The sequence below is a fragment of the Chionomys nivalis genome, chromosome 2 (genome assembly GCF_950005125.1).
Source record: "Chionomys nivalis chromosome 2, mChiNiv1.1, whole genome shotgun sequence".
Classification (NCBI taxonomy): Eukaryota; Metazoa; Chordata; class Mammalia; order Rodentia; family Cricetidae; genus Chionomys; species Chionomys nivalis.
Genome location: NC_080087.1, coordinates 52,213,419 through 52,231,425, shown reverse-complemented (window position 1 = coordinate 52,231,425; position 18,007 = coordinate 52,213,419). Strand labels below are relative to the sequence as shown.

General features: G+C 39.5%; 1 protein-coding gene across 2 annotated transcripts in view; it reads right to left on the bottom strand.

Annotated features, from left to right (window-relative positions):
* Hs3st5 (heparan sulfate-glucosamine 3-sulfotransferase 5) overlaps positions 1 to 18,007 on the bottom strand; it is a 271,736-nt gene that overhangs the window by 98,863 nt on the left and 154,866 nt on the right. The window contains exon 3 of one of the 2 annotated variants that reach the window (XM_057761929.1): positions 8,178 to 8,288. The gene's annotated coding sequence lies outside the window, so the exon portion shown is untranslated. The remainder of the gene's footprint in view (positions 1 to 8,177; positions 8,289 to 18,007) is intronic. The other variant, XM_057761930.1, reaches the window with a different exon arrangement.

Below are 18,007 nucleotides of genomic sequence, written 5' to 3'. Positions count from 1 at the left end.
TATAAAATAGTATGTTTGCCATTCACACTAATGTGTCTACATTATGCTCAATCTTCTAAAAAGCTGACATGGAAAATAATGGTGTAATAAACTAATTCATCATAATGGGCAAAAGAAACAGCTGGAATAAATTGTAATAACCTTTCAAAAACTAGGAGCTTTTAAAAGTATTAATTTCTACTCCAGATAATTGGAACAGACACCTGGGTGGGTGGGCAATATTTTTTATAGGATCGCTCTGTCAAGACCTGAGATTGTCTCTGGACTCAGCACCGATCATTTTACACTAAATGACAGTGAATCTTGCAAATGGGTCTTCCTAGATGGTGTTCGCCATAAATTACCAGACTCGGCTCCCCTCAAGGTCAGCTGCACGAAAGGGCAGGTATCAAATGGCCTTTGTGGCGATCTGGAGTGGTCTTTGGATTTCTCATAAATGGACAATAGTTGTGTTGGGCACCATAAAATCAACTTAATGGACTGACGACATAAATTACCCTCAAACTTTGACAACATTCCTCTCTATAAGAGAATGGAAGCTTGTTTTTATATCAAAGGTGGGGAAAATGGATAACAATATGTTAGCATTTTTATTATAATCGTAAATATTTTAACAATGCTAAGTGGGGGAATGAATTAATACTAGAAGCTACAATTTGTTTTACCTGATGCATTAAAACAGTACCCAAGTAAGACTGAAGTGACACTTGCCTTCTGCATGTATGTGGTGTCAAAGGAACGTTCCATTGATCTGACAATATTTCTGCTAACATAAATAATTAGAGCTACTCCTTGCATTCTAGTCTACTTTATTCATGTGCTCTACAGGGCCTGAATGGAAGCCCTAAAATCCTGAATCCTCACTACCTTGGCTAACTCATTGACTTACTTTCCCTAGGGCTCTTGCTTCCTATCTGCAAAAATAAAACAATAGACATTTTGAGGACAATTGAACTAACCTCAAGAAGAATGTGCTGAAGAACCTTCATGTAGGATAGAATACCACACTGATGTATTTTAAAAAGTAAGCTATTCTACCTTTAATTCATAGCTTTAAAAAGTCAGCTGGTAGAAACTTCTAAAAACAGGTAAACTAAGAAGCAGGAATTTGGATGTAAACAAAACATCACTAATGAGGTTAGCTTTCCTTATGCAGTGGCTTGGCTTATCCTGCCATCCTGCAACTGTAGTTATTAATAAGCATTATGCCAGAATAAAGCTTAACTTCTCACCTCAGCCAGTTTTATGAGTATTCATTTTTTCTTGTAATGCAGGAATTTAACTGAGTATTTTGCCAAAATAAAGTTAGCTTCCATAGTGGAATCTACTATTATGAATATTGCTTATAATGCTCCATTGTAAAGCACATAAATTCCCAATCAGAATACACTTTGCGTCCTCAGAGCTGGTCACAGGATCCCTCATCTTTCTTGGTGCCACGCTGTCTATTTCTTTCTTCCCTCTGCTGTTATTGCCACCTCTGTCCAGACCGCATCACCGAGGCCTGAGTTATTGCAGCAGCTTTGCTGCTCCCCTCTTGTCCCACCAATCCATCCTGCCTTGTCCTGCCAAACTCATCTTTTTAAAAGCACTGCTTTAATTATGCCAATCTCCTGCCATCACATGGAGGCCAAAGGCCAGGGCGTAGGGAGACGAAAGGCATCGGCATCCTGTTTTGCCTCCCTTTCCAGCTGTGCTTTCTGGAGTTTTCCTGCACAAAAACCCCAGGACAAGGTTTTTGTTGTCTTGCAACCCCCACAAGAACCTCCCTGGCCTGTGCCTTCTCTTCAGATGAAGGAGGGGTGTTCTTTTTTTTTTTTTTTTGGTTTGGTATTAACTTTAATTTATTTTGCTATTACAAAATCTTGTGTCATGTGATTGCTCACTAATTAATTGGCACAACTCTTGGAAGTGAGGGGTTTTTGAGTTCTTATTACCTGTTAATGGCCCCAGCATGGAGGTAGAAAGTAGCAAGAGCCAGTAGACATCTGGAGAATGAATGAATGCAAAGGGTTGCCCTAGATCTCTCATGAGATCAGTGTGGAAGGAAGCCATTCGGTTATGTGTAACCCGGGATGTTTCACAAGAACAGTTTATACTGGTGAGACACTTTTCCTGAATTTACCAAATCTGTATTCATGGTTTGCTTCTTTGTGAAACTCTAGCTGATGAAGCCTCAAGTTGAGCACATGGATTTGTAACTTTAAAATCTAACTTTGAGGCTATGGGCTGCAATAAAATAAACAAAAACTCGCACATAGTAATTGAATAAATGGCAACGTTGTGAAAGTTTTATGTTACCCTAAAGCACACACACTTCTAAATAAGACTAAAATCACTAAAAAAATAAAGTAAGAAAAGAAAATGGTACAAATGACTTAGTCTGGAGTCTTTTTTGGGGTTTTGTTTTTGAAGATAGGGTTTCTCTGTGTAGCTTTGGCTGTCCTGTAGACCAGGTTGGCCTTGAACTCATAGATCCCTTGCCTCTGCTTCCTAAGTGCTGGATTAAAGGTGTGTGCCACCACCACCTGTCCTGAAGGTTTTATTTAGACTATAATATTCCCTAGTGAATGGAATAGGTGGCCTAGATCAGCAGACCTGACTGGCCAGCAGTGCTGTTCTTAACCAGGTGTATTTTGTTATACTGACAATTCAATGTCCTTGAATCTGAAAATTCCCTAAGGCAAATGGAACTCATGATAACTTTTAATTCATCTGGAAAAAATGGGATGATTGGACCCTTTTGAATTGTTTCTTAGGATGATGGATTTAAATCTCCTGAGTATCTAGCCCAGAACCTGACACATTGATAAATGATAGCCATTACTACTGTTTTTATTATGCACACGTCTCTTTCACTCATTACCTCCTGACTTACCTAAAAATTACAGAGCATGAATACTGGAGTCAAAATGGGCATGTGTTTGAATCATGGCTTTACCAATTATTATCTTATTATTTATTAAAATATCCGAGCCTCAATTTCCTTAACTGTCTAAGATGGTGAAATATCTCTTCAGTAATATCTGAACACACATGCACACGTACACACACACACAAACTCATGCCTTACAAAAAGAACAAAACCAAACGAAAACAAAACCAACCAAACCAACCAACCAGACAAATATTTAAAAGTGTTCAGCATTGTCTTTGCTAATTTCATGTTACCTTGACACAAGCTAAAGTCATTTTGGAAGAAGGAACTTCAGCTAAGAAAACGCCTTCACCATATGGTCTATAAGCAATCCTGTGGTGCATTTTCTTGATTGATAATTGATGTGGGAGTGATCATCTCACTATGGGTGGTGCTATCCCTGAGCTAGTGGTCTTGGGTTGTATAAGAAGGCAGGTGAAATGAGTCATAAGAAGCAAGCCAGTGAGCAGCACTCCTCCGTGGGCTCCATCCACATCAGTTACTGCTTCTGGTTTCTTGCCTTGAGTTCCTGCCTTGACTTCCCTCAGCAAGGAATGTGACCCAAGAGTTGTGAGCTGAACTAAACCTAGTCCTCCCCAAGTTGATTTTGGTCATGGTGTTTTACCACAGCAATAGAACAAAGTCAAGTAGGGGACAGGCAGCCCATGAATAGCAGATACCTGAGTGTTTTCAGACAATGCTGTTCTGCTGTGTCTTGAAGAACACATGCTCATGAACACTTTAAGTAAAAGAGGCAGAGAAACTTTCTCAATTATGTCTTACTACTTTGTAATAGTACCATTGTAAACACCTTTATTGGGAACAGTATTTGTATAGATACTTACATCTTACAAAACACTTTTGTAAGTGAGGACTGTATCCCTGCCCCCAGTAAACCCCAGATTAATCATTTCTTGTTCTATTCCTGTAATCGTTATCCTGGAATCCAGTTCTTCCATCAAGATGCTTAATAAGTAGCAATAATGATCCATGCCACCTTCTAAGGAGGCCGTTAAAAACCTCAAAAGTATTGTTGGCATTTTAAGTTTGTATTTTTAGAAATACTTGACAGTCAAAATTGGACAGATAGAATTGAACCATTGACCAAAGATTCTCCAAACGAGTCTTAGATTTCTGAAACAGAGATCTTCTCTGGGTAGGATTTTAAAGTGGATACATAAAAATGCTTTCGTCATTTCTCTCTGATTTCTAAAAATTGTGAAGATTATCATTGAGATTACCTGTTCTCATGTAGGCAAAAATACAAGTTGGTAAAGCAATCTAGTAACAGGCATCTGAAACAATGGATAAACAATAGAATACAAAGAAACAGTGATACATCTAAATAAAACCATTAGATCTAAATACAACCTTTATACCACATGTTCAGATTAATGAGCTATTCTTAATTCAGTAGGAATACAATTAAATGCTAAGAAACAAAGTGTCTCTCAGTTTTCTAAGACTGAGGTGTCTTTAGCATCAGAATAGCTGAAATTTATGCTTAATCCTTCTTCAAATATATTCACTTCCCTACAGCATCTAAGAGATCAAAAGCAAGGCTAACACAATAAAGGATCTTAGGGTATTCCTGGCTTGCTGGGTGGTGTCCATGTTATATTAAAAACGAACTGTTTACAGGCTGTATTACTTGTAAGGTTCCAAACAACTAGTAAGTTTGCCAAATAACCATTCTTTAAATAAGATCCCATATGCAATAATCTTGGGTTCCAATGTCTGATTTAGGTTGGTTAAGCAAGGAGTTAGACATGGAGTAATCAAGACAACTACAGAAGTTTCTCATGACAGTTAAAAAACACAAGTTCATAGCTAAACATCCTTGAAGCTGCAGCTAAGTTCTTTCCATTCGCCAAGGAGCTAAGGTACAGGGAAGATTTTGTGAGTACTAACACAGGCATCTTGAAATCCAGGTCAGCACCCTTAAAAGAACCTGGCATCACTAAAGTATCATTAACATTTGATGGCCTTCTCCCATGGGTTTCTAACTGGAACTCAGGAAGAAATACCCTCAAGGAAAGATCTGTTCTTCCATAATTTGTCATGGGAAGTAAGGGACACAGACTTATGAACATACCACCTACTTTATAAATATATATTTACACTTGGATTTTTCTAACTATAATACAAATCTAAGTTTTGCATCTCCTCTGCATCTGCTGTTGAATTCTTTACTCAGCAGACCAAGAACCTCCTGTGTTCTTGGTCCAATGACACTTGGTTAAGCTCCTAGTTTGTTGATTATGGCCATGCAGTTATGTTTTAAAACACAAATTATAAAACAAACAAACCCCCAAGAAATACCATCTTCTGGGTCTCTGATATTTAAGAACTGAGAATTGAACAGCACTGAATCAACACTGGTGTTGAGACTTTCCCCAGTCTTCTCTCAGAATCTCTGTACAGCTTGGTGTTTCTGCATCTTTCATTTTCTTTTATCATGTCTACTTCTTGATCTCTGCCTTTCAGGAGTTTTGAACCATTTCTTAGCTGCATCAGTATTTACATATCTCTTACTCATAGCTCTAATTTGTTATAGGACCTCTGATCATTTCAATTCCGTTTGCATAAAATATTTTGATTTTCATGATAATGTCATGTGTGATGAGGAAATCAAGGCATGTAATGTGCCTGAGACCACCTCAAATTAGTGACTAAACAGAGAATCTGAATCTGGGGCTCATTTTGGTCTTATAATTACTATATCGTCTAGTAGGCTCAGGGGGCAATGTTGAATTTAAGAATGTATCTATCTGTCTACTACAAACCATCATAATTTCTGCAGAAGCATGGATCCAATGTATGACTTCCTTGACAGAAAGAGATTTCAAGATGGGCTAGTTAGCTATGCTGCCATATAACTTTGTAAATTCTCCAAAAAGAATTTTAATACTCTTTCATCTAAATTTTATAGTTTTTTCTGCATATTCTTCCAGATTCTACAGGTTAATTTTTAGCTTGGGATACTATATCCAACCTGCACCGGGTCAAGTGGGACAGGGTGAAAGGTGGAAGATGGGGGAGGCTGCCTCTTAGGGAATAAAGAGAGATGAAAATATGTTAAATAGGGATTGAGAGAGGGTTCAAAAGTCAAAAGCACTTGCTGTTCTTCCAAAGAACCTGAATTGTTTTCCTAATACCTATAGCAGGCAGCTCACAACTGTCTGTGATTCCAGCTCCAGGGGATCAGGTGCCTCTAAGTCACAGGCACCTGCCGTATAGACATATACACCTTCACATAAATAAAAATAATGAAAACCAACATTAAAAAGGAATGTGTTAAATATTTCTGTTGTTTCCATTACTTGAATCATCCTAATTATAAAATAACCCAAAATTTAAAAGATACTAGCATTCCCTCTTTTATTCAAGACCTCCAAACAGAAATACTTGAAATGCCTCTGGACCAAGCCAAAAAATAAAACAAAACAAAAACAAATAAATAATCCAGTAATTATAATTCAATTCAAAGTAATCCATTGATAAAATGTACTTATGATCAGCTAAACATATTTTACATTCTTGAGGCTAGGGAGATAACTCAGCAAAATATTTGCCTTGTAAACATGAGGGCACAATTTCAATGTATAGAAGCCAAGAAGGATGGCATCTAATTAAAAATCTCAGTGCTGGAAAGGCAAAGTGAGAGATGAAGATATCTGAAGCTTGCTGGCCATCCAGTCTAACTATAGTGAAAATTCTTAGGTTCAGAGAGAGATCCTGCCTCAAAATCTAAGGTGGAGCATGATAAATGAAGATATCTCTTGCCTACAGACACTTTCACCACATACATACACATTTGTACAGTATCATGCAATACACAGATCTATATTTCGACTCTATCTTTTTGAGGTGCTGGGGATTAACCCCAGGGTTTTGTATATACTAGGTAAGCCTTCTACCACTGAGCTACAGACTTCAGTATGTCTTTTGAAGACTCAAGTTTTGTATAATCTGATAATATGTTAGTTTACAAGTTTATGAATGGAGGAGAAAACATTTCATCATTATCAATATCAACTAATTGATAGGCATCTGTTATGTATGGTGATGTTGAACCCAATTGTTATGCCAGACATTTCCTGCTGATTTTACATCCTTCTGTGTTTTCAGACAGCAATCTAACCTGCTAGGGTCATAACATTCTTATTTTGAAATGGGACCGTGCCATCTACTTTCTAGCATTTAGTGTGAGAATTGACTAAGAATCTTTGGTGGTTTACCATGTCTTAAACACTAATTTGAAACTTTTCCCCATTATTGTACTTAGTCATAAGAGCAATCCAACAACATGCATGCCATCTGTCATTTTTTTTTTATAGTACGTATCCCCACAAGATTGATGGTTGATGTTTTCTCTCAGTTGGCAGGACTTATCCCTCAGCAGTGATTGGATTGTGAAGGATTTCCTTCAGGCATGACTAAAGCCTTTGATAGGTGAATGATATGATGTGGGAAGGGTTTGGGAAATAGAGGATAGATTCAGGCTGGAGAAGTAGGTCATGGAAGGTGTGTCTTTAAAGAATTCATCTTGTCCTGGATCCTTGCTTCCATTCTCTGTTTTCTGTCTGCCATCAGCTGCTGGAACTCTCCTCACCAAGTCCTTCTGTCATACTGGTCATCACAGAGTCAGAAACATGGAGTCAACTCGCCGTGAACTATAACCACTGAAACTGTGAAATCAAATTTTCTTCTTGAAGCTGTTTATCTCTGGTATCTGTGACACGGGTAAAAACTTACTAACAGTCTTATTATCATCACTTTTGGAGACAAGAAAATTAAAGAATAGAATGATTTAACACAGAGACTTGCCAAAGTCCACCACCTAGAGATTGCCGGAGTGGGTGCTCAAACTTATCTACTTCAAATGTATACACTCTTCATCTGTTTATCTTCCCCATCATAGGAGAACTAAAGTTAACAAGGCGTTATTTGATAATGTATTTTAAATAGTTCAGACATGAAATAAAAAGGGTTTCTTCATTCAAAGAAGGATAGGTTTCAGTAAGGAAGAAGTAAGAATATTGAGAGTAGAGAGTGGGAAGAGACTGACAATCACATTGTAGATTGTTTTTCATCATGTTTAAAAGCTCAAAAGACCAGGAAGGCCTCATACTGGTGGCATATCAGGAGGTTCTGCATGGACACTCCTGTGTGCATGCAAGCACGCCTTCACAGTGCCGCCAAGGTAGCCAGTGTGGTTGAAGGAAAAAGGTTAAGGAGAGGTCCTCCATACACATACCTACATTCAGACACTTCTCAGTTACTCCAGCGAGGATTATCTGGCTAGTGGGTGTCCCATGCTCTCGCCTCACCTTCTGCTTGTCCTGGGAAGTTTTCTGTTTGTGAACACCTGGAAAGTAATCATTACAATCAATTTTTTAAAAATTGTTTTCCTTAGTAGTTATGGTTAAACAGTGCTTGTGGAAATAGACCTATGTTTGATGAAAAATAGCATTTTCCCCTATGGTTATTCTAGTACTTTTGTTAAACAAGTTTTTGATAAGGGCCATAAATCACAAAGTGGATCTTAATCCCAGAATACAAGAAACAATTATTCATTCTACTTGATTGGAAGGGGATTTAAAAATGGGGATGGTCAAGTGCACTTCCAAATATTGTTATCAAGCAGAACTTGGTTTCTTCTCTGGACTCCCAGACTTTGAATGTGAGCATGGCTAGATGCATTCTCTTTAAAAATGCTACATCTTGCGCATCTCTGTGCTGACCTTTTTATAGACATGGTGATTCTCCACATCAATCATTCTTACCTTTGGCGACAGGCTACCAGGAGACAAAAGAATTCTCTAACTTCAGAGTGCATGTTTGAATCTAAAACTAAAATGTATGAGAGGCTAAAAACAAAGATAGATGGGATAGATGACAGACAACTAAACTGGAAAAAGCTTTTGAAGGTGACAGTTACTACTTAGAACACGGGTGACTTATACATAGATTGTAGAAAATTAACACATCATTATCACCAACCTAGATCAATAAGAGTAGGTAGAAAATCCCAAGGAGCCCAGAAATCCATCTTTATTTTAGTGCAAAGGATTCTAATATATTTAAAACATGAAGCAAACACATATGCATGAATACACACAGAGACCCAGGAAATACATCCACAAGTTCTTTTTTTTGACTTTATTTTCCTTAATTGTTTGAGAGCTTAATATCACGTGCTTTGATCATATTTGTTTCCCCTTCTCACTACTCTTCCAAGATCCACACTCTCTTTTCTACCCACTCAACCTTCTTATTTTTTTTTTAAAAAAAATCCTTCAAAACTCCATTAGGCTGTCCAGATTCTTGGTTATGTGTTCTTCCATTGAGGGCACGCAGCTTGCCAAGGTACACTATTAATGTCAACTGTCTCTCCTGCTCTCAGCAGCTAACAACTGCCAATAGGAACCTATGGCTCAGCACACATGTTCTTTTTAGAAAAGTTATGGGGCTAAAAAAAAAAGAAAGAAAAAAGAAAAGAAAAAGCTGTACACTTGGCTAATATCAGCAAATGACCTTGTTGAATTTCCTCACTGATTAACATATTGTCATAAATTATCTACAGTTCCCCCAATTGGGTTGTTGTCAGTCCTCAGCCCCACAGTCGCAGTGGAGCCTGTAATTCTAAAGCAATCAGGGAGGAACAGGAGTATTCAGTTACTCCAGGGCAGGTCACATGTCCATTGTGACTGCCCAATAGCCAGGAAACCGGTTAGTGCTTACGAGAAATTGGCATACTCCCAGACCTGCTGACCTCAGTAAGAAACAAAACAAAACCCCAACGACTCAGCTTCTCATTTTGTTTAATAAGCTAGAATTATTTTCCAAACATCCCAGATAAACAGAAATAATTATAATTGTGAATAATTAAAATGTTAAACTGAAGAGGGCTCTCCACATTAATTGCACCGCGAGCTGGTCCCCTGAGGGCAGCTTCTTCAATTAGTTCAGTTTTAAAACAAAAGATTAATGTGACAATCAGTGATTGCAGGTATTCGGTTCAAGTAAGAAAACAAGCTAATTCACGATGAATTCACCTTCCCTGAACGAGTCGGGGCCCTACTCTCTTTGGCATTCAACGTCTCCTCTAATTCTAGAATAGAGAAAAACAACAGATAACAGAGGGGCGAAGAAATTTTGCCTTAGAAGCTGTGACTAGAGGCTTGCTGGCTTCATCAGTTATTCCTCTTGGAAAGTGAAGAAAGTAATCGGTAACAAAAAATGAGTGTGAAAAGCCAGCCTGGGTCAGAGAGAGGGTTCAGTGACAAAGGTGCTAGCTAGGCAGCTGTGAGGACCTGGCTTGGGTCTCTGGAACACACATACCCTGGACATAGTAGCTTGGGAGGTGGAGGCAAGAGACACCACAAGGGCTCACAGGTCAGTCATCCCAGAATTCTTACAGCAGGGTGAAGCAGGAGCTGATCCTGTCCCAAACAAGATGGAAGATGGAAACAAACACTCCAGGGTGTCCTCTCCCTTCCACAGGCGTTGCATAGCACACGTCTGTCTACTCTTATATGTACGCATACTGCATAAATGCATGTGTGCGCGTGTGCACATGTGTGTACCTACACAATAGAAAATTATTTCAAGTGTATTGTATAAAATTATATGAGTATATTTTCTTAATTCACAACATTTCTTTGATGTTACAAAACCAGATGGTATGGTGCCCAGGCTGACTAACGACAGAATAATAATCTTCCTGCCTCCACCTCAAATTCTGGAATTCCAATCACCATGCGCTTCACTACAAGCATTTATTGTTATTTATGCTAAATGATCATTGCATCATACTGTAAGAACTAGCAGATTAAGTCACAAAACTACATACAAATATTTTTGTATAGTCTCTCAGATATAATCTTTGGGCTAAAGTGGCCTACATTTATGAAGCCAAGTGTCTGTGTGTGTGCGTGCATGTGTGTGCACGCTATCCCTCATTATTCTTCAATTTATAATAGAATTTTCTTAAAAAATTCAAATCACAAATTATTTATATTTTTTATTAAGAGCTCTTTCTGTATATATATACATATATACATATATGTATATATATATATCGCATACATACTTTTAGTAAAACGTCTCCATTTTCTTTTTGCAATACTAAGTGGTATTTATTGCTGAATTTTTCTTAGATATTTATGGGACTAAAATAAATTTTAAGTTGTAAGAGCATTAGCAAGTAGAAAATAAAGCTTTGCCTCTAAGTTCTAGTAATCAGATTTCTTCACTCACATTCAACATATTTGACCACCCTGCCCCCACAACGGCTACCAGCTATTGCATGTCACACTGAGGAGGAACCTTCAGCTTTTCATTCAGTAGAGGAAAACTCATTAGACATACGGCACCGGTGGCTTCTGAACAATAAACCTGGAGTTTTTCATTCTGATTTTAATGACTAGTTGTCTGAGCCTTGTATTTTACCGAAATGCTTGTTCAGATAACTTACACACAGTTAGTTGAAGTTTGGTGTTACTGCGTCATCGCTGTAAATGTAGCGATACATGTATCAGAACCAATCTGCATTCATTGTTGATTTCAGCTGTGCACTCAAAGTTTTTATTAGGTGTCTCCAGCACAGCTATTATATAAAAGAGCCAAAGGCTGGCATGCCCTTGACACTTCTGTTTTATGTAGGATACATACAATAATATTATTGCAGGTGGTCTATGACTAAGACAAAAACTATGTCAATTATAAAGGGTGTAAGCTTCAGAAATTAATTTTGTCTTAATACATTAAGGAGGACCTGCTGGCCATAGCAAATGATTCGTGACAACAGTATAACCAGAAAATATTTTCAAGGACATTTTTTTTTTTTTACAGGGCCTTCCCTGGAGCGTGATCAGTATACCAAATGTCACTCCATTGAAGAAAACTGATTCAATATCTCCTAGTGTTTATCAGTTGCAAATAGCTCCTTGGTCAGGAGAACGACTTTGTGCTGACTCCCCATTCTCTATGCTGAGATTTTTTTCTAGCTTGAGCTTGAACCAAATTTGAATTGAAGTTATATAAAAAAAAACAGTATGGTCTGCACACATGGGAACTGGGGGAACATGGGTCATGAAGCAGAATGTGTTTCCTGGTCTATAAACTCTGAAGATCATCTAAATCCCTGCAGTAGCCAACTGGAAGCGGTTTCTTGCTGCATTCGAAACCACAGTCTTACTGTGTTGAGAATAAAAATCTGTGAAGCCGTGTGTGCACCAGACCATTTATGGCTCTTGGTATTGTTTATTAGAGCACTGAGTTGAATAAATACTTAATGAGGTCGTATTAGGCCCATTTTCCAGATGAATGGTTCAAAGCTTGGAGGAGTTAAGGCATTCCTCTGGGCTTCTGAAATCAGTAAGGGGTGGAGGTAGGAGTCCAAGTCTCATTCCAGAGCTCACTGGCCCCGGGTTCTACTTCCCAGAGCTGTGAAAGCATTCTCAATGGTAAGATGCCAGAAACTAGCATGACCACTTCCTCCACATCTGTCACCATTTCCACAGCAAAATGCTCTCCCTTGCTAAATTGTTGCAAGTTAATGAAGACTAAAAGTATCACATTTTTTTGAGCATTCACCACTAAGATTTGTTACCTCAGTAATCTTAATATTCTCTTGCATTAGTTCACTATCCGCTACTGTAACGAAATACTGACCAGAACCAAACCGTTGAGGAAAGGGTTTAAGTTTATAGTTAGAGTCCATCATTGAGTGGAGTAAGGGTAGGATCTCAACTAGAATCTGGATACGGGGACTGTAGTAGAGACTGTGTGCTGCTTACTGGCTTGCTCTAGGTCCACATTTAGCGGCCCTTCTTATAACTTCCAGGACCACCTGGCCATGGGTGGCACCACCCACAGTGGGCTGACCCTTTCCACATCATTCTGTAAAATACCCACAGACGTGTCCATAGGACAATCTTAAGTGAGGTACTTTCTTCCAGGTATTTCAGGTTGGCAGTCATCAAAGATTAGTCATCACAAGTTTACCCCTTGTCAATTTCCACACGCAAACAGATCCCTTAAAGCCATAACCATCCCTTCTTCTCAAGACCTCATGTTAACATCATAATATAAAACACTGTATCACTTTTAAGAGTCTCACAGTCTTCTAAAATGTCAATAGTTTAAACGTTCTAAACCCTTTAAAAAATTCTGATACAGGTCTGGTGGCGGTGGTGGTGCACGCCTTTAATCCCAGCGCTCGGGAGGCAGAGGCAGACAGATCTCTGTGAGTTCAAGGCCAACCTGGTCTACAAGAGCTAGTTCCAGGACAGGAACCAAAGCTACAGAGAAACCCTGTCTCAAACAAACAAACAAACAAGCAGGCAAAAAATTCTGATACAGGGACTAGAAAGTGGTGGTTTGAATAAGAAACGTCCTCCAGAGGCTCACATATTTGAGTACTTGACGCCCCGTTGGTGGTGCTGCTTTGGTGGGAGTTGCGGAAGCTTTGTGAAGTGCAGTCTTGCTGCAGCAGGGGAATCATTGGTGGCAATCCTTCTGAGTTAATTTATAGCCACCTCACACTTCTAGGTTTTTCTCTGTGCTTTGTATTTGCAGTTGAAGATGCCATCTCTGATCTTCTTGCTCCTACCTCCATGCCTGCTGCTTGCTGCCAGGCTTCCCCTGCCATGATGGACTCTTCTCCCTCAGGAACAGGAAGCCCAGATAAGTTCTTTCTTCTCTGAGTTGCTTTTGGTCACAGCATTTTATCACAGCAACAGAAATGAAACACATATTTTCATGCCAGTAACTGCAGAATTTCTTAATATTTTACAAAAACCTGTGTTATTGATTTTTTTTAATGAATCTCTATAATTGAGGGTGGGGTCTTTGGTTCACCATTCCCTGGCTGTAGTTCAAGCCTTTGCACGATCCTTACCTCCACCAATCACCCTCTGGATATGTTAATTGAGAACGGGCAGCAGGCAAGTGGCTGGAACCTTTCTCTTTTCCAGCAGGACTGTTCTGTGGCATTCCAGGATATCTTTGAACTCTACTGCATCCCAGTGACCTCAACCACCATCTGTTTCTATCGCTTCCCTTTGTGCCCTCTGCTTCCTACCTGGGCCCATTCTCTGCACAGAATGTGGGTGGCAGGTAGAAATTCCCCTCCTAGGTAGAGAAGAGAGTATTCCATTGAGATCAAAGACAGTAAGCTATTGATTTTCAGCTCAGCATTTCAAATACCAACCATTATCTTAACTTTGGACATTCTTAAAAGGCCCAGAGAATTGGAACCATCACAGAGCAACTGAAACAGGGAGGACCACTGAGGACAAGAGGCTGACATGTAGGCACATCTTACTAAAAATTGAAAGGTCTTTACCATCTGCCTTCCCATTCTTTCCTGGTTACCATCTTTCCAAAGGCTAAAAGGTTTTTAAATGACTGGGAGAGGACACTTTCTGAGAAAGCAGTTTGAGAGTTTAGTTCTGTATTTCATCTATAGACAGCGCTGGTAGCTGCAGCAGATTCCCTTAACTGATAGGGGAAGTGATTGTTTCCCATAATATTACACTGAGCCCAATGGCAGGCACAGCCATCTGTATCATCACGTCATATTAGAAGCTAAGTCTGAAAAGAGTTCATTTGAAGAGAGTCAGGGCTACATTTATTTTACATTCAGTTAGGGTTATCATGAAATAAAACTGATAATCCTGTGGGGAAGCAGTTTCACAGAGTCTAAGGAACAGCATAGTAAAGGATAGAAAGGATAGAAGACGCCTGTGGTGACCCCCAGGAAGCTCGGGCATTTTGTGTCCCTTTGTGTTTGCTGTAGAATGTTAAGCAGGTTGGATTCTTTTTAAAAGAAAACATTTTTATTCAGAACATTCTCCCATGAAAGCTCTCTTTGACAAAGTGTCATTTTTTGATATATTAGTACATGTCTGCCTACATTTTATATTAAAAAATGGCAAGCAATGTTTTAACAACTTTTGACAAGCCCAGGGAATTAAAGCTCCATAGAGGCGACTCTTTTAATGTAAGGCTGTAGCCTAGTTTGTCTTTCTGTGCTGTATGTTAGGGCAAGCTGTGGCATTTTCAATTGCATCAACTTAGGCCTGAAAAAGTACAGCGCAATTAGACATGAGTGATGAGAATGGCAAAGTCACCTCACCTACAAAACAGTATTTGTTGAGAAGGGGAGCTGTGGACATATATGAATGAATGAATTATAAATGAGTAGAAAGAAAGAAGTCAAAGATGTTTCTGATAAAGTACCCAGGGAATCGGAAATTTCAGCTGCCTCTTAAATACATTTATCTACTAACTTACATATTTCCAAACAAAACCCTCTATTGGTGATGGATTCATTTCTACTAGAAACCTGAGAGGGGAGCTCACAGGTACTCCAAGCCAGCACTTAAAGGATCTGTTGCTCAAATTGCCCCTCCTGTGTCCTCCTTTGGTGAACCTATAGAATGGACATCCTGATTATTCCCCAGCCTCTTTTGTCCCATGTCATGTGACCTTGCTCATCCACCTACCTGGCTTCCTGTCATTTCTTGACTGTGCCAAGTTCAACTGATCAGCAGATGGTTTGTTACTTGTTTGGTGACAGCTGAATGTCACTTGCTCTCAGGAAGGTCTTTCTGTCAATTCCTTCATCTAGTGTCCCTTCTCTAGATCTTTGCTATTCTGTTCTTGATCATCAAAATCCCTATAATGCCATGATGCAATTGCTTCTTTTCTAGGATGTATCACCAACATACCCTAGGCTCCATGATGATGGCTGACTAAGTTGACCTTTACTGCACTATTTAGAACAGTTCTTGGAAGCCGGGTGGTGGTGGCGCACGCCTTTAATCCCAGCACTTGGGAGGCAGAGGCAGGTGAATCTCTGTGAGTTGGAGACCAGCCTGGTCTACAAAAGCTAGTTCCAGGACAAGCTCCAAAGCCACAGAGAAACCCTGTCTCGAAAAACCAAAAAAAAAAAAAAAAAAAAAAAAAAAATAGAACAGTTCTTGGATTAGTTCGAGTAACTCTCAAACACTTTGTCAATGAACTAATGGGCTAATGAACCATGGGAAGGAGATGTTCATGTGTGACATATGTGTCTTTCCCTTTTTGGTGACAGTACAGATTGTTAAATATAACCACGTTAAAAAGTAGATTACTTGGGTTTCTGCATTAACATTCCCATTTGTCTATTTCATTTAGTTAGAAAAAGTTTCACATTTTAGTTCATGAGCATTCTCACAGCCACCTCTGAAGCACAATTAATAAAAGCCCAGAGACAAAAATTGGGGTTCAACCTGAAGGTCAGAATAGCAAAACAGCAGCTACTGGCTCTTACCTTGATCTCAGTATGAAAATGGCTATCCTGCCCCCAGAAAACCTCAGAATGGGACAGATACTAATAGCTGTCCCCTCCCATTTTATAATACTCTCTAGTTCTGGGATTAAGGATGTGTACCACTACTGCCCCACTTTTATGGTAAACTAGTGTGGCTACTAGAATTAAAGGTGTATGCCATTGTTGCCTGGTCTATAAGGCTGGCTAGTTTGGCCGTTTTATGTTTCTGGTCTTCAGGCAAGCTTTATTAATTAAAACACAAATGAGATGCCACTGCACACTCCTTCTAGAAAGAAAAACACAAGTGTGATAAATTGAACATAATGAGTATTGCCACACAATGCCATTCTTGGACTTGAGTTAACACACACACACACACACACACACTTCTAGTAGAAACAATTAGGTGGATTGAGAGTCCTAGAAAAAAATGTTTATGGAAACAAAAGAGTAATACCTGAAGGTACTGAAGGACTAGCTTTAAATGGTCAAGTCATTACAATCTGATAACTTTCCCATGAATCCTGTGACTAGAAAAGGTTAAAAGGAAACATGCATCCATTAGTAGGTCAAGGTAATGGACGCGGAGAATAGACAGTTGTGTACACCGCTACTAGAAGACGAAGAGCTACAGTAATCAATATTCTCTTGAAAGAGCCTCAAATCTAATGAGGCAGCTGTGGATAACTAAATTAGGACCATGACAAATTCAGGGAATCAGTTCAGGGCCCCGAGCATCCAAAATTCAAATAAGCAGTCAAAGTGGGATTGCATTAGCTGACCTCTGTAGACTGCCGCTGAAACACAGAAGGCACTAGGAAGAATACCCAAGGTGATGCCTACCACCGTCTAACAGCTTCCAGGTTTCACATATGCCCAGCCGAGGGGGAATGTGAACCAAGCTCTGTGGGGAAGGCTGTGTGGGGCATGGGGGTGGGGATAAGGCATGGGGGTGGGGATGGGTGGGCAGGGCTGAATGGAGGTTGTACAGCACTCAACCAAGCCCCATGGGAAGACTGTGTGGGGCAATGGGGTGGGAATGGGTGAGAAGTGGTTGGATGGAGGTAGTTCAGCATTCACTTTTCAATTCCCCTCAAAAGTGCTTTGCTTAAGATTAAATATACAATGAGTTTATGGAACACTACCCTCCCCAGCAAAAGTACTCTGAAAACAGCTTTTTATCCCCACATAAATTACTTAACACAGCTGCTCTTAGCTTTCTAGATTTGTGATGCGTGGCTGGTTTACTCTACATAGAGGAGGCTCATTTTCCGTGCTTTTTGTCTTCCATGTTGGTCTCTTAAGCAAGCCTCCTGTTTTGAAAGACATTAGAATACTTTCCTGGGAGCACATAGGGATCTGTTTTCATTGGCTCTTCTGTAGACTTCCAGGGCCTATGATGTGATGCACAGTGTGTGCTTCCAGGAGCTTAAGGCTGAGAGTCGTGGTTAATGAGCCAAGCACAATGTGTGCAGTCCCTACTGAGGGGTGATGTTTGTTACACTGAACTATACTTTCTTCTCAAGGACTGTCCTTCCCACTCCCTCCCTCCTAAATGTTCTTGATAGCACTTCTCATTTCAAATGGATTTTGTGGAATCCAAGGTCTCCACACTATTTCTGGCAATATGTCTTTATCAGATCAGCACAAACTATGTGAAAACCCCGTCACAGTCATCTCCAATGTCTCTCAATGCCAAATTATGTACAAATGATTCATGGCTGCAAAATGCCCTTGAGGAAAGATCTTTTCTTTCTTTCTTT